At 43.1% G+C, this 14,249-nt stretch overlaps 1 protein-coding gene and 1 pseudogene across 1 annotated transcript in view; both read left to right on the plus strand.

Moving 5' to 3' along the window:
• The window catches only part of PRDM6 (PR/SET domain 6), a 104,796-nt gene that overhangs the window by 44,737 nt on the left and 45,810 nt on the right, over window positions 1–14,249 (plus strand). The gene's annotated exons all lie outside the window — the stretch shown is intronic.
• On the plus strand, window positions 7,389–7,505 carry LOC136642739 (5S ribosomal RNA; annotated as a pseudogene).

Below are 14,249 nucleotides of genomic sequence, written 5' to 3' on the forward strand. Positions count from 1 at the left end.
CCTTCAAAACAGAGGCAACATATTTTGAGATGTGAAGGGCTCACTATAATATGTTTAACTCTGAATAATGTCTCATTTGTGGTTCACTTGGCAGAGCACTCAGAAAGGAAGACGAAACTTGGAATACTTCTTTGGCTTTACTTTTGTTTTGACTTCCACTGTGTCAAATTCCCAATATCCCAACTGCAGCTTTCAAAGAACAATTTCCAGCTTTGTAAAAAAGCTATATTTAATTGTAAGATTCTTACTTAAAAAAAAGAAAACTTTGTTGCCTTTTTATTGACTCTTTTCCCTTGATTATTCTTTTAAAAATCAGTTATCACATTGTAGTTGTCACTATCAGTCTATTTAACTGAAAATTCCTTTTTCACATTTAAATGAAAACTGTGGGATGTTTTATGATCATAGAATCATTAAAAACAAGATCCACCCTGTCCAAACTTCTACATCTGCATCAGTTATCCACATTTATGTAATTGAATTCATACTGAAATGAATGAATTTATTCACGTACATCATTGACCCTTCAGCTCACAATGGTTCAGTTTTGGCTCAGTTGTTCTCACAATCTGTTCCAAGCTTCTTGCTGCTAAATAGTAGTAGATTCTGGCAGGTTATAATCTCTGTCTGTAACAAAAAGTTTCTTCAAACTTGAAATAAAGTTACTATGACTTTAAATATTTAACGATATTTAAAGTACTACTTTAACAAGACTGGTTCTACTCACCGCATTACACTGCCTGAAAAAGGCTCATAAGAACATAAGAACAGCTCCACTGGATCAGGCCATAGGCCCATCTAGTCCAGCTTCCTGTATCTCACAGTGGCCCACCAAATGCCCCAGGGAGCACACCGGATAACAAGAGACCTGCATCCTGGTGCCCTCCCTTGCATCTGACATAGCCCATTTCTAAAATCAGGAGGTTGTACATGCACATCATGGCTTGTAACCCGTAATGGATTTTTCCTCCAGAAACTTGTCCAATCCCCTTTTAAAGGCATCCAGGCCAGACGCCATCACCACATCCTGCGGCAAGGAGTTCCACATGGCTCACATGGCTTCTCTAGACATTTGCCATTTTTATGCATTATATGAACATGTGGAAGTTGAGAGCAGGAATATGTGAGTTCATATTCCAGAAATGTGAATCCTGAAAAAGGAGGGGTTTTATGAGGATGACTTTCAGACCTTATAGTGAATGTGACATATGCAAGTCAAGCATGGGCAATCCCACTATATCTTGCATGCATTCACATAATGTCTGAAATGGGTTATTGACTTGAATAAGACCTTTGTACCTCTGTTTTTACCATCTCCTTTTGGTGTCTCGGAGAAACACACCCCAATCTCCTCAGACCTGTGTGTGCTCTACAGCTGTGCCTATTCTGTAGCTGGTGCATGTCCAAGGAGAGAAAGAGGTCAGGGAGGCTGCAAAATGAGGGGATAAGATTTAGCATGCTCCATCACTGCTGAACCCTCCCCTCCTGCAGCCTCCACGCCCCATTTTGTCCCCTCTCTGCCACTGTCTTACAGGCTCCTGTGGGTGTGACAAGGTCTTGTGCACATTGGGGACCATTCCACCATTGCATAGTGCTACAGCTGGGAGTACAGTCTGACATAGGATTGAGCTGTTAATACTATTGCAGTTATTTTTAAAGACAGCCTTTGAAGGATTCTGCCAATGAAATCTAAACTATTGGGAAAAGGTTTGTTTGAATCAGTAAAGGAGTGTGAGAGTTGGTATTACAGTTGTCGGCAACAACACTGTATTTCTGCACTTGCCAACGCTTTAATCTAGCTCCACGATTAGGTAAGGATGGGAGAAGAAAATAGTGGGATCATCTTGAATCCAGAGGTTTACACCTTCAATTTATAATTTATGCTCTGCACTTATATACTTTGGTGTGCAATTTTTGACCTTTGTCACCCAAATCAAAACTTTTTAAAGGTGATGGTTTTAAAAAACACACCAGGGCAACAGTAAATTGTTCTTTTTGCCATCATTCCATTGAAATAGCAGTATGAATTAACCTTACAGCCATTATTCAGAAGCTGCCACAACTGTCACTTTACTGAACCGCTTGATAAATTAGATCTCAATATTTACAAAATCTATTAAAATATGACCCATCATGTGTTTGTTTATATGTTGACAAGATGATGTACACACTGCAGGTCAAGGGTGAGGTGAATTGTTATGGTGTACTTGTCAAGGCAGCTTTTAAAAGAAGGAGCATTTAAATAATTTTGGAAAATAGTTGCTCAGAAAAATAGTTGGGCGGGCAGTCTACTGAATCCTTATTTAGAAAACAAAACACCCCTGTGAATCTGACACAAAAACCTGTGATTGTTATCAATCAAAAGACTTCTGTAATATGTTTGACAATTGGCAGTTCAGATAGAGAAAGTAAACAGCAAAATTAAACAGAAGGCAATTGATTTAACTACTTGGGTGGTTTACTCAGCACCACAAAGAACTTTCCATTCTGTCTTGTCACTTACATACCTTTCCTTTATCAACTGAGCTTAAATAGCACTATACAGAGTTTAAGATTAGGGTGTCCAAATTGAAGTCAGTCAATTTGTATACCAAACATATTTATGTGCATATCATCCACATGTGCTTGTCTCTTACTAGTTTAAAGAAGACACCTTAAAATAAATTTAAAGGCATTGGATACATATACTAATATTACCAACCAGTTTAGGACTGGTAAAGAGTTTTAGAGCGCAATCCTAACCAAATTTCTAGCACTGGCATAGCTGTGCCAGTGGTGCATGTGCTGCATGCTGTAGTTGGGGGGTACTCATGGAGGCCTCCTCAAGGTTAGGCAATGTTTGTTCCTTTACCTTAGAATTGCATTCCCCTTATGTCGGTGCTCGAAAGTGGGTTAGGATTTGCATAAGTCTCTGTAGGGTTTGGACAAGTTCACATACCATAAAAAGAATTAAATGTTTTCAGTATGTTACTGTTCTTGTAACTAACTTATTGAAGCAGTACTTAGCTGAGATGATACAGGTGTGCAGGGGGGCTTGGTACAGTGGGTCTGAATCTTGTCCCACTAACAGTGCAATACTAGTCCTGCTCTGGTAGATTGAGACTGCATGGCCTGTACTTAATCTAATGTAGTGTAGGAGGCTGCTGGAGGTCACCTCAGTCTACCTTAGGGAAATGTTTTCCCTTTACACCTCAGTCTGCACTATGGGGCTACTTGGAACTGCACCAGCTATTTAGCTGGTGCAAATCTGAGCAGCCCGTGTCGAATGGATTGGCTCCTCCTGGATCTCCAGGCCCTGATAAAAAATGTTTGGACCCTGCAGACCAAATCCAAGTTGTTGCACAGAATGCGCAGGGAGAGGGGCATGCACATGATCACAAACTGGAACATGAGCTATGGGTTGCTGTGTTATTTTTTGGTGATAACAAAATAAAAAGAGAACACTGCTTTCTGCACTTCTCATTTTTGTAAAAAAAAACAAAAACAAAAAACCCCCTGAAAAAGCTTCCCTTCTGCAACCCCTAAACCAATATGGGAATGTATGCACCATATTAGTACAAGACAAGATTCTTCATATAATACCCCAGTTCCAAACTGAGTATCAGGCAACATGTTGCTTGATTCAGGGGTCATATGAAAAGTATTTCTGAAAAAATGTGGAGTCTGCATTCATTTTGGAACCCAAGAAAAATGGAATCAAACCTATAATATATAAAACAGTAAAAATACTTGAAGAGCCACATTTCTACCCTAAATGTCTGTAGTAGAACTGGAGTCTCCAAACTATGGCCCGGGGGCCACATCAGGCCCACAACAAGATTTTGTCCAGTTTGCAGCAACTTTTTGTTTTGGTCAGAGTATTTGCTAATGTTTGACATTTTAACTCAGTATCTATCATTTCTCAGTTTAAGCACAGCATTGTTCCTTTGCAATTGTAACATTTCTCCTTAGTTCTGAAACATATCGTGCTGATTACAAAAAAGATCCAAGTAAAACGTATTCAGAGCGCGATCCTAAGCGCTCGTTGGGATGGCGCAAGTCCCAGGAAGGTTGCAAATGTGCCGTAAACCATGTTTGCACCTCTGTGGGAGCAAGCCGTGCGCGATGCACGAAGGTGCACCAGTGCACAGAAGCCAAATCCAGCCTCTGTGGCGGCAAGGAGTGGTAACTTTGCAGCACAGGGGGCAGGCGGAGCACAGGGAGAGAAGTGATTTGGGCGAGAGGAGGAAGGGCGAGCCCATGGGTGGGCAGGGAGCAGGAGGCAGGGCCAGGACCTGGCAGTTATGCCGGATCCTAGCTCCCATCAGGTGGCACTGATCTGAGTAGACCCATTGGGGCTACTGCGGCTATCACCAGGGTAAGGGGAAAAGTTTCTCCTTGCCACTGGCTGAGCCACAGTTGGCCCCAAACTTGCATTGGATACAGTGCAGGCCCACTGGCCTGCCTGTTCCAGTGCAAGTTAGAATTGTGCTGCCCTTCATTTAAATTTCATTCATTCATTTATAAAACTGATTTTTTTTCAGCCTGTAAAATATATGATGTGACCCTCATTCTGAAAAGTTTGTAGATCCCTGTTAGATTAACAGGTAAGTATTATTTCCTTTCTCTAATTGCCACAATCTGCGGCAGGTAAACCACTACCATCTCTGTTAAGTCCTTAGAAAAGTCATTCAAAATATACTGTATTTTAACTGTATCAGGATATTCCCTCTTGTCTGCTAGGTCAAGTCCAAGAATTTGGCTCTGATTCCCTCATATATGGGACAGTAAAGAAGCAAATGCAGGAGGGTTTCAATACATCCCTGATTACAGGGGCATCATCTAGAAGAGTAAGTTGGTGGAATAACAGAACTTGTTTTGTTCACTGCTTCTTGGTATGTTCTTTATAAGAACATTTCTGCTGAACAAATTTTCACTTATCCATACTATGCATCAGGGGTCTCCAAACCACAGCCCGTGGGCCAGCTGTGGCCCACAGAGACCCCTCAATCTGGCCTTCAGGAACCCCTTGGTCTCCAATGGGCCTCTGGCCTGGCGGAGACCCCCACAGGCATTTGCTGGCCTGACGCGGCTGCAGGAGGGCTGAGTGCTGGAACACTTGTAAGAGCCATGGGATGAGCGTCAGGCCTCTCACAAGACCTGTGGCGGGTCCTGCGGGAGTGCAAGGCCTATAACAGGCCTCGCCCAAAGGCAAGGAGGCCTTTCTCCTGCAGCTGCCTGCCTCCCTTGCTTCTGCAACTTTGAGCTGCAGTGCACCCTGAAGAGGGAAAGCAGTGTGGAGAGCCCACTGCCACCACTTCAGGGCCCAGCCTGCCCCTCTCCCATGTGGAGAGCCTGAAGTCTCTGCTTCGGCCTCCCCGCCGCCACCAGCGTGCCCCTCTCCTGTGTGGAGAGCCCACAGCTGCCACTTCTGGCTCCCCTCCACCATTCCCAGTGTGCCCCTCTCTGTGCAAAGAGTCCCTAGCCGTTGCTTCAGCCTCCCTGCCACACCAGCACAGTCCTCTCCCAGGAAGCCCTCCAACATGGCTGCAGCTTTCCACTCTCTGGGGCTGCCACCCTTGTGGCAAACACGGCTGCAGCAAGCGTGCCCATTGACTGAGCAGAAAATTGAGGTGCTAAACCTCATTATGTGATGCTGGAACTTCAGAAACATTTTTATCATTGACGTTAACACTTTATCAATGCTGGCTAGTGTTATTAAATATCATTTATTCTGTTTTACTGCGTTACTCAACTCTTATGGTACTAGGCCATTTTGGGTGATTTTGGGGTCAACTTGGAATGGCTTTGGAGCTTTTCCCATTGAAATTAACCCATTTATTGTGGCATAGGATTTTGTGGATTCATGACCTATTTATGGGCAATTCTGGCACAGTGGCAGTATGATCCTAGGCATGAATTTTCTCCCAGGTATGTGTGTACCTACACATGCTAGTTTTAAGGATTTCTAGGGCTTGCTTTGGCATTACAATATGGGGAGAGCTCTCAAGCTTTTATGTATACAGTGGGCCCTCAGTATCTGTGGACTCGGCATCCATGGATTTCAACATCCATGTATTCCAAGATCGTACTTCAGAGGACTTCCAGAATGCAACCAGAAACCACTTCTGGTCACATCTGGGAGGTATACTGAGGCACAGAGACCCCAGCCCACTCTACGAGCCTCCTCCAGTCTCAGAACACCTCTCTGATGTGACCAGAAGCTACTTCTGGTTTGCAGACACAACATACTTCCAGTTTGAAAACGTGTGAGAGATTCCTGAGGACAGAGAAGCCTGTGGAGTAGGCTGTGGGCTTCCCTGCACTACAGAACACATCTTGGACATGACCGGAAGTTTCAAATTGGAGGTGATTTCTGATCACATCTGAGAGGTGTTCTGAGGAGGTGGGGAGGCTCATTGAGTGGGCCATGGGCCCAGCGTGGCCCAAACATGAGTAATTATGGCACAGCGCCAGGCCCCAACATATTCCAGCATCCATGGTTTTCAGTATCAGTGGAGGGTCTTGGAACAGATCCCCTGCAGATACTGAGGGCTACTATTTCCATATATAGCAATGTTTCCCAAACTCTTACCAGGGAGTTGGGAACCACATAAGTAGTTGTGGGGACGGGGGGGGGGGGGGAATGGATTCCCATGATTGTGCCACTGCAGGGGGAGGGACATACTTTACCTAGCCAGCGCTGGCCTCTTAGCGTATGGGGACCCCTATGGGCACTTCTGCAGGGCTCACCAAGCCCTTGGTAGGCTGAAAATTGTGATTAAAAACCACTTCAGATTTTGCAATCGAAAACCGGAAGTGGTTTCTGGTAGCGAATTGCTTACCAGAGGCTTGGGGAGCCCTGTGGAGCCTCCCAGAGGCTGCTGCTGGCTAAGATAAATGGGAACCCCCCCCCCCCAATCTCTGGCATTGACTCAATCCTGGGGATCGTGTTGCTGCCATTCCCTGCCCCACCCCTTAAGGGGGCAGACACAGCTGCTTCACATGCTGATGGGTCACGACCCAAAAGTTTGGGAACCACTGATATATCGTATCCTAACCTTTTTTTTTGCATAGAGTAGTGAATTGTTGGGGCTAACATGATGGGAGGGTGCTGTATGGTGTCCCTGCCAAATGATAAGGGTTTCAGGAGAATGTAAGGGACGAGCATCATTTGGAGGAGGGGTCCATCTAAAGAGGGAATGTGAAGAAATGCAAGGGAAGAAAAGGGGAATCATGGTATAAGTGAGCTTTCCTTCATGTTATTCTGAATTTAATAAAGTCCTTGTCGTTTTTACTGAGGGAATTGGTTAGAGATCCATAAAGAGATGAGTTTCACAAAATATTTTACATATGCATAGGGGATACAGCCAGTGTTTTCTCATAATTTTTTTTCTCCAGTATAGAAAGGCAGCAACTGTTACCTTGCACATGCCCGATCTCGTCTGATCTCGGAAGCTAAGCAGGGTCAGGCCTGGTTAGTACTTGGATGGGAGACCGCCTGGGAATACCAGGTGCTGTAGGCTTATACCATAGTCTTTCGAGACTGAAGGTTGCCAACCAGTATAGAAAATAAAATCCTACAGATTTTAAAAAGGAATATTGATGTAAGCAATTGGGATAGGGATGACAGCAGGTGCTGCCTCCAGATCCTGTCCCCTCTCCCACCCTTGAAAGCCCAACATGGGCTACTCAAATCAATTTCAATGGTGCAGATCTAAGTAGACCCATAAGGGCTGCAGGGGTACTACATGGGGTAAGCAAACCAATGTTCGCTTACCCTGAGGAGACCTCCAGCTGCTTCTCCTGCCCTGCAGGATACAGCAGCAGCCATTTTGGCAGTGCTATACCATGGGGCTGGTGTGCATCATAGGATTGGGCCCTGAGTGTTGCAATTGTCAAAATTTAAGATGGAGCACTGTGGTAAGTACAAAGTTTGTCCAGACTGAAAACTCGTACATTGTAAATTTCATTTTATGGTTTCTGACATCACAGAGTTGCTCTTTAAGGGCCCAATCTTATGCCTCCCTCAGTGCCAGCTCTGAGCTCCAGTGCCAGTGCTGGGTGACACCATCATGCCATAAGGTACATCTGTGACACCTGGGGAGACCTGGGCACTGAGTGGCGACACCGTGGGAGTGTCCAAGGGTGTGTCACACCACTGGGTGGCAGTAATGTGGGTTTTCAAGGTGGGGGAGGCGTTCCAGGGTAGGGAAGGGTGGGATGGGGGAGTAACTGGCCTGGGAGGGAGGTGGAACCAGCAGAGTCATGCTGCAAAGCCTGACGTGGAGGTTCTTCATGGAGGTTCTTCAGTCTGCGTGGTAAAACAGCCAGCGCAGACTCAGGTAGCTCCATTGTGGGGCCTGTGCTGTTACTCGGGGAAAGGGAACAAAAATCCTCTTCCCCCAGGGAGACCTCTGGCGGCCTCTATGGTACCACAGGATACAGTGGTTGCCATTTTGGCACCACTGCATCCGGTGGCCCTGCCAGGGGATAGGATTGGGCTGCTCATGAACCACCTTCTGCTGTCAATGTATACAGGTGTAAATCTAGGGTAATACTATAAAGGAACAGGTAATGTTGATTTTCCAACAGCATATGCAAGAGAAGTAGGTTTGATATCTCCCTTTGATGATGCATACAAAATGTCCACTGTATAAATGTGTATAATTTAAACATTCTTTGTTTTGCAAATGGGAAATCACAAATATTTTTCTTTCAAAACATTTGTTCTCAATTGTAGCCTTTTTCTATTCAATAAGGTCAGAAAAAGTTCAAAATGACATGATGGAGTACTTTTCTCTTTTTGGAAAAATGATGGCAAAGACCCACAAACCTCTTTTTGCCCATAGCACTTTTATATCATGTGCTGTAAAATGATAGCACAAAAAAAACAACACTTTCAGTATGATTTCCATTTTAAAGTTCCTGTATTCATAACATTTCATTTGATATACCAGCAAATTTGCAATGGAGTGACAGAGTGCAGTTAAAAAAATAACACCACAAAAATATAAAGATGAATGAACACACTCTAATAACACTCATTTACCAGATTCATTCCTTTCAAAAGATATTATTAAACCAGTAGAAATCACAGGCACAAGTTCAGAAAGTTAAAACACATGCTTATTTTTCAAAAAGAAATATGAAAAATAGCACAAAACAGAACTGGTAATCTACAAAATGGATGCATTTTTAATATCTGTAATGTTTTATGTTTTAATAGGCTATATTAAAAATTACGATTTTCTTGCTCTCTCTATGCAGAGGGCAGAATGTTAAGTTCTGTGTTAGGACTTGAGGCAATCGCAATAATAATTGATGTTTAACCATTTTATCTCTGATTCTCAAAGCATTCAACGTTTCCATATCCCATTCACAGTGCATCTTTTATACACAATTCTATGAGTCCCACTTTGCTGAGGATAAACAGTGGCTTAAAATACAGCAACTTACCAAAGGTCACCAAATGAACCTGTGACACACTCAGGAGATTTTAGGATTAGGCTGTCATTCTTATATCCTTTTAATTATCATGTCAGAAACTAGAATTGTTTTATTGTGTGTAAATATGAATCTCTGAGTCTGTACTCCAAATGGCATCTACCAAAATCTCCCTTTCTGGCCTACATTATATAGAATCCAAAGAAAAAATGTTTTTAATCTAAGAGGAGAGAATGTGTTTTGTGGATATGAAAAAGCATGCAACCAGCAACACCTAAATTATAAACTGTCTCTAATCTCTGCTCTTCATTAAGGTATTGACACATTACCACAGGAATTTTCTTGGGTTGTGTTCCTCTAGGCAAAACAAGAATGTGTTCAGTTTTGTTGTATAATATAATACTTTATATTAAAGGTTGTGTGAAGATGAGACATAGAATTGCAATTTGATTTTCAGCATAGCCCGGATAAATATGTCATCCCAGAAAGACTACCAATCCCTTAATGCAATTGAGAGTCAGGATGGTGTAATGGTTCAGGAATTGGACCAAGACCTGGAAGGTCTAGGTTCAAATTCCCACTCAGCTGTGAAGCTTCTTGGGTGACCTTGGGCTAGTCACCATCTCTCAGCCTAACCTACCTTACAGGGTTATTGTGAGAACAAAAGGAGGGAAGGAACCATGAGCGCCACCCTTTGCTCCTTGGAGAAATAGCGGTTTAAAAATATGGAAAAATAAAATAAATAATGGTTTGATGCTTTAGTGAAGCAGTTATAAATCTTTCAAGAAAAGGAACAAGATGTGTTCCATCCGACTTGTCTTGCAAAAGAAGTAATCTCTAGACTATATAGGACAAAGTCAAAGCATGTCGATCTCTCTCTGTTTTTCCATTAGCACCCAAATCTCTTACACTACACAAAGGCTACACAAATCTTAACTCTTCAAAATGATAGTCTTGGAACAGCAGCAGCTGTTGCTGTGGGCTGTGTCCCAACAGTATCTTATCTAAGCTGGCTGTGGCTCTTGTAATAATCAGCGACTCCCTGATGCTGAAGTGCTCCTTCATAGTCTTCTCTTGCCTTGTCTTGTGATTGTGACAGCTGTCTCAAGGCTGAGTTTACTCTTCCTGGATGGAATAAGCCAGAGAGCAAGACACTACCAGAAATAAGGTTTACAAGTGTTTCCAGAATAACTTTCAAATGTAAAATTTATGTTATTCATAACATATCAGAGGTCAGTTTGCCCTTGAAACAACCAGACGTCCTTTGTAGGGGGTCAGAAAGAGAATGTAATAGAAAAACATCATAATTTTAAAAGTGACACATTTCAACAAGGAAATAAAACTGTAGGCAGTACAGAAGAAAAGTCAGATTCTTGGAAACCATTACTTCATTAGGGCAAATATTTAATGTGTTTTAAAAAAAACTCCTTATTGAAAAAGGTTAGTTCTAGGACATTTCTCTGGGTTATTCTTTCCTTTCTGAAGCTATAAAACTGTTACTTAAAAACCAGAATTAGCACCTTATTTATGACCATAATGATTTCTGCTTTGTTGATGTTTGTAAAAAAAAGAAGGGGAAAGGATGACAAAAAGTGGGCCTGAGTACTTGGCGAAAAGAATCTGTAAGTTTTGCCATTTCCAAATGTGGTTGTAAATTTGATTTGGAAGGCCCTGTCACATATCTAGAAAATATCCCATGGCAAGACCATGGGATATTTTCTATATATGTATTTTGTTGGGAGAACAAAATACTTTTGGAATATAGGCTTGTGCAAACTATTAAGGCCATTCCTCCAACTATTTCAAGGTTACTTAAGAGAAGAAAACAAGTCAGCCCTGATTTGTGTATCAGAACTTATTTATATTATTGAATTGCACTTCTTAGGTAAAGAAAATTAAAACATAGAAAGGTGAGGTACACAAACATCTCAGAAGAACTGCATTCAGCATTAGAAACATATAATATTCTACTTCTTAAGCAGAAGTCCAAGGAAAATGGAAATACACCTTACATTTCTACAGTTGAAGTAAGAAACCCAGGTGAATCCTTTTGCTACGACCCAATTTATAATAACTCATTCTGGAATATCTATTACCTATTCAAGAAAAAGAAGAGTCAATATGTATGGGTACAAAATGTCTACTGCTGGACCTGTAGAAGTAAGTGAATGCTATTTCAGTTACGAAAGAAACATTTCACCAAGGGATGGCTAATATTTCCCAGGCATGTATGTGCTATGAGCTCACTCTCACTATGCCTTCCTGTGGATTCATTTTCTGTTAGCCATAAAAATGAATTAGATTCATGTTTAGAGGAGCAAACATCAGGGAAGCATTGTCACCCTTATGCCTTGTTTGTAAGCAGTAAATAGCACTAGCCACTGTTGGAAGCAGGCTGCTGGACTAGATTGAAGCTATAATCCTATACACACAGTCCTGGAAGTAACCGCCACATTCTACACTTCCCCTCTTCCCATAGCATGCAGCCACACCAAAACAGGTTGTACTGCTTTTCATGGTGGGAGGGGGCAATTGGGAGGCTTGAGATCCTCCATAATTGATTGGGAGGCCCTTCATAATTCTGCATAAGAAATGCAGTAGATATGAATCACAAAGATAAGTGGTTGGCTTCTAAGAACTTTGAGCAGAAGTAAACATATGCAATTTGAAGTAATTGCATATGAAAGTAGTAAACATATTTTTACATATTATGCATAGTAAACATAATTGCATATGAAAGAAGTAAACATATGAAATTTCTTTCGCCCTACAGCTCCCTCCTGAAGACCTACACTCCCCAGAACGTTTCTCTGGAGAAAGTGTAGAATCTTTTGGAAAGGAATGAGATGGGGAAGGGGAAACACAAGTGTAGGGGAGACTGACATAGAATCATTCTCTTCTTGTGTGGTGTGCCTTCCATTCATAGTACAAATTTGAGATTCAAGCCTGGGAATGTAGTAAGTTAGGAAGAGAAATTCAAGTTGATGTTGTAATTAAGAATTCTTTTATTGATTCAAGACAAAATAATAGGGGAACAATGCAATAAAGACATAAAAGAGAATCACTATGGAATGCCTACACCCAACATTCCAAGCTAGTGTTTCTCTAATCTTTAAAGAGGGTGTACTATCTACACGTGATGCCATAATTTCCTGTAGATAGCATCTATAGATCTGCTTCTCTACATCTGCTTCTTCATCCAAAACTCTTACATTTGATCATCCTGAATTTGTAAGAGATTAACTTGGAGCAGAAAGCATCATGGCTTCTGGCCAGCGTGGATGTCCTGATCATACATTGTATCTTTAGAAACAACAGCCATTTACATTAATAACTTTATCATGCCAGAACTTTAAACAACACGGGGTGCAATCCAGCACTTTCCAGCACTGACATAAGGGCAATGCAGCTCTGAGGTAAGGGAACAAACATTTCCTTACTTTGAGGAGGCCTCCGTGAGTGACACCCAACTGCAGGATGCAGCACATGTCCCATTGGCACCACTATACCAGTGCTGGAAAGCACTGACGTAAGGGGTTAGAATTGCACCCACTGATGAATATTGTAAATGAATAGGCCATTCGATATTATTTTTTCCTTTTTTTTACATCAGCTCTCTGAGAGTATCTCTGATCTGTCTCCCTCACACACAATATGCTTGGCCCAAACCTATGGACCTTTTAAAACAGCAGGACTAGCATCCCAATGGTGTAAAAGGCCCTGTGACAATGCAAAGATTGTGCTGCTGCTGGGCCACGTGAGGTTGCTGCCACGAGGCAGATTTCTGCTGCTGCAGACCCCCATCAGTGCCAGGACAGGTAGGTTGGCACAGAAGGTGGTTCATGGGTGGGGAGAGGGAGAACAACGGAAGTAACTGGGCAGGGAGGGGGAGTAACCAGGCAGGTGTCCAGGACAGGAAGTATTGGATCAGCTGGTAGTGACTTTTGCCTGGCATGGCTCTTGTGGCAGCAAAATGGCTGGCACAGATGAGATGAGACCCATAAATGATTGGCCAGCCTACCAGGAGGCAAGTAAAAAAAATACCTTCTGTAGGCTATCCAATCGCTGCTGTCCCCAAGATAGCATGTCCCCAAGACAGGTGTTTGTGCGGCTGTCTGCTATAACGTGGTGAGGATATCGCCTTCATTGTTACTCTATTTTTGGGAAGAAAACTTTGCTTTGGTCTCCAACAGTGCAATCCTATGCACATATGCCTAGGAGTAAGCCCCAATGAATGCTGTGGGACTTACTTCAAAATAAAATACATATGATTATGCTGTAAAGCAAATAATGGGATTTAGAGCCCAATCCTGTGCTCGGTGGCACGGCTCCGTGCTGGGCTAGAGCTGGGCGGTCACCCAGCTCCTGCGGCTTGGCGGTCTCTTGGACCGCTGTGTTGCGGAACAGTAGGTGGGGCGGAGATGGGGGTGGGGAGGAGTGTTCTGGGGAGGGCGGAGAGAGGGTAGAGGGAGACGTGCCAGGGGAGGGAGAGAGGAGGATCCGTGGAGCTCTGCTCCGCAGGATCCAGGGTGCTCGTGTAGGGCTGTGCACCCTACACGAGTGCCTTTTCCAAAAGGTTGGCAGTAAGCCACGTTGCGGAGTTGCTTACCTTACTCAGGGAAGGGGATGAACGTAGCGGTAGCACAGGAAGTGCTGGATTCGGCGACAACCCTCCTCGGGGCTGCTGAGCCTGGGCGCCCCGAGCAGCTCAGGATTGGGCTGTTAATTGTTTGTCAAAGCAGATATTTCTTTCTTTGCCTAGATCAGGGTGGAAAGATGAGAGAAGCCACTCTTTTCCAGAATCTTCAGAGCTAACAGTGCAA

This window comes from Tiliqua scincoides, chromosome 2, assembly GCF_035046505.1.
Source record: "Tiliqua scincoides isolate rTilSci1 chromosome 2, rTilSci1.hap2, whole genome shotgun sequence".
NCBI classification, from domain to species: Eukaryota; Metazoa; Chordata; class Lepidosauria; order Squamata; family Scincidae; genus Tiliqua; species Tiliqua scincoides.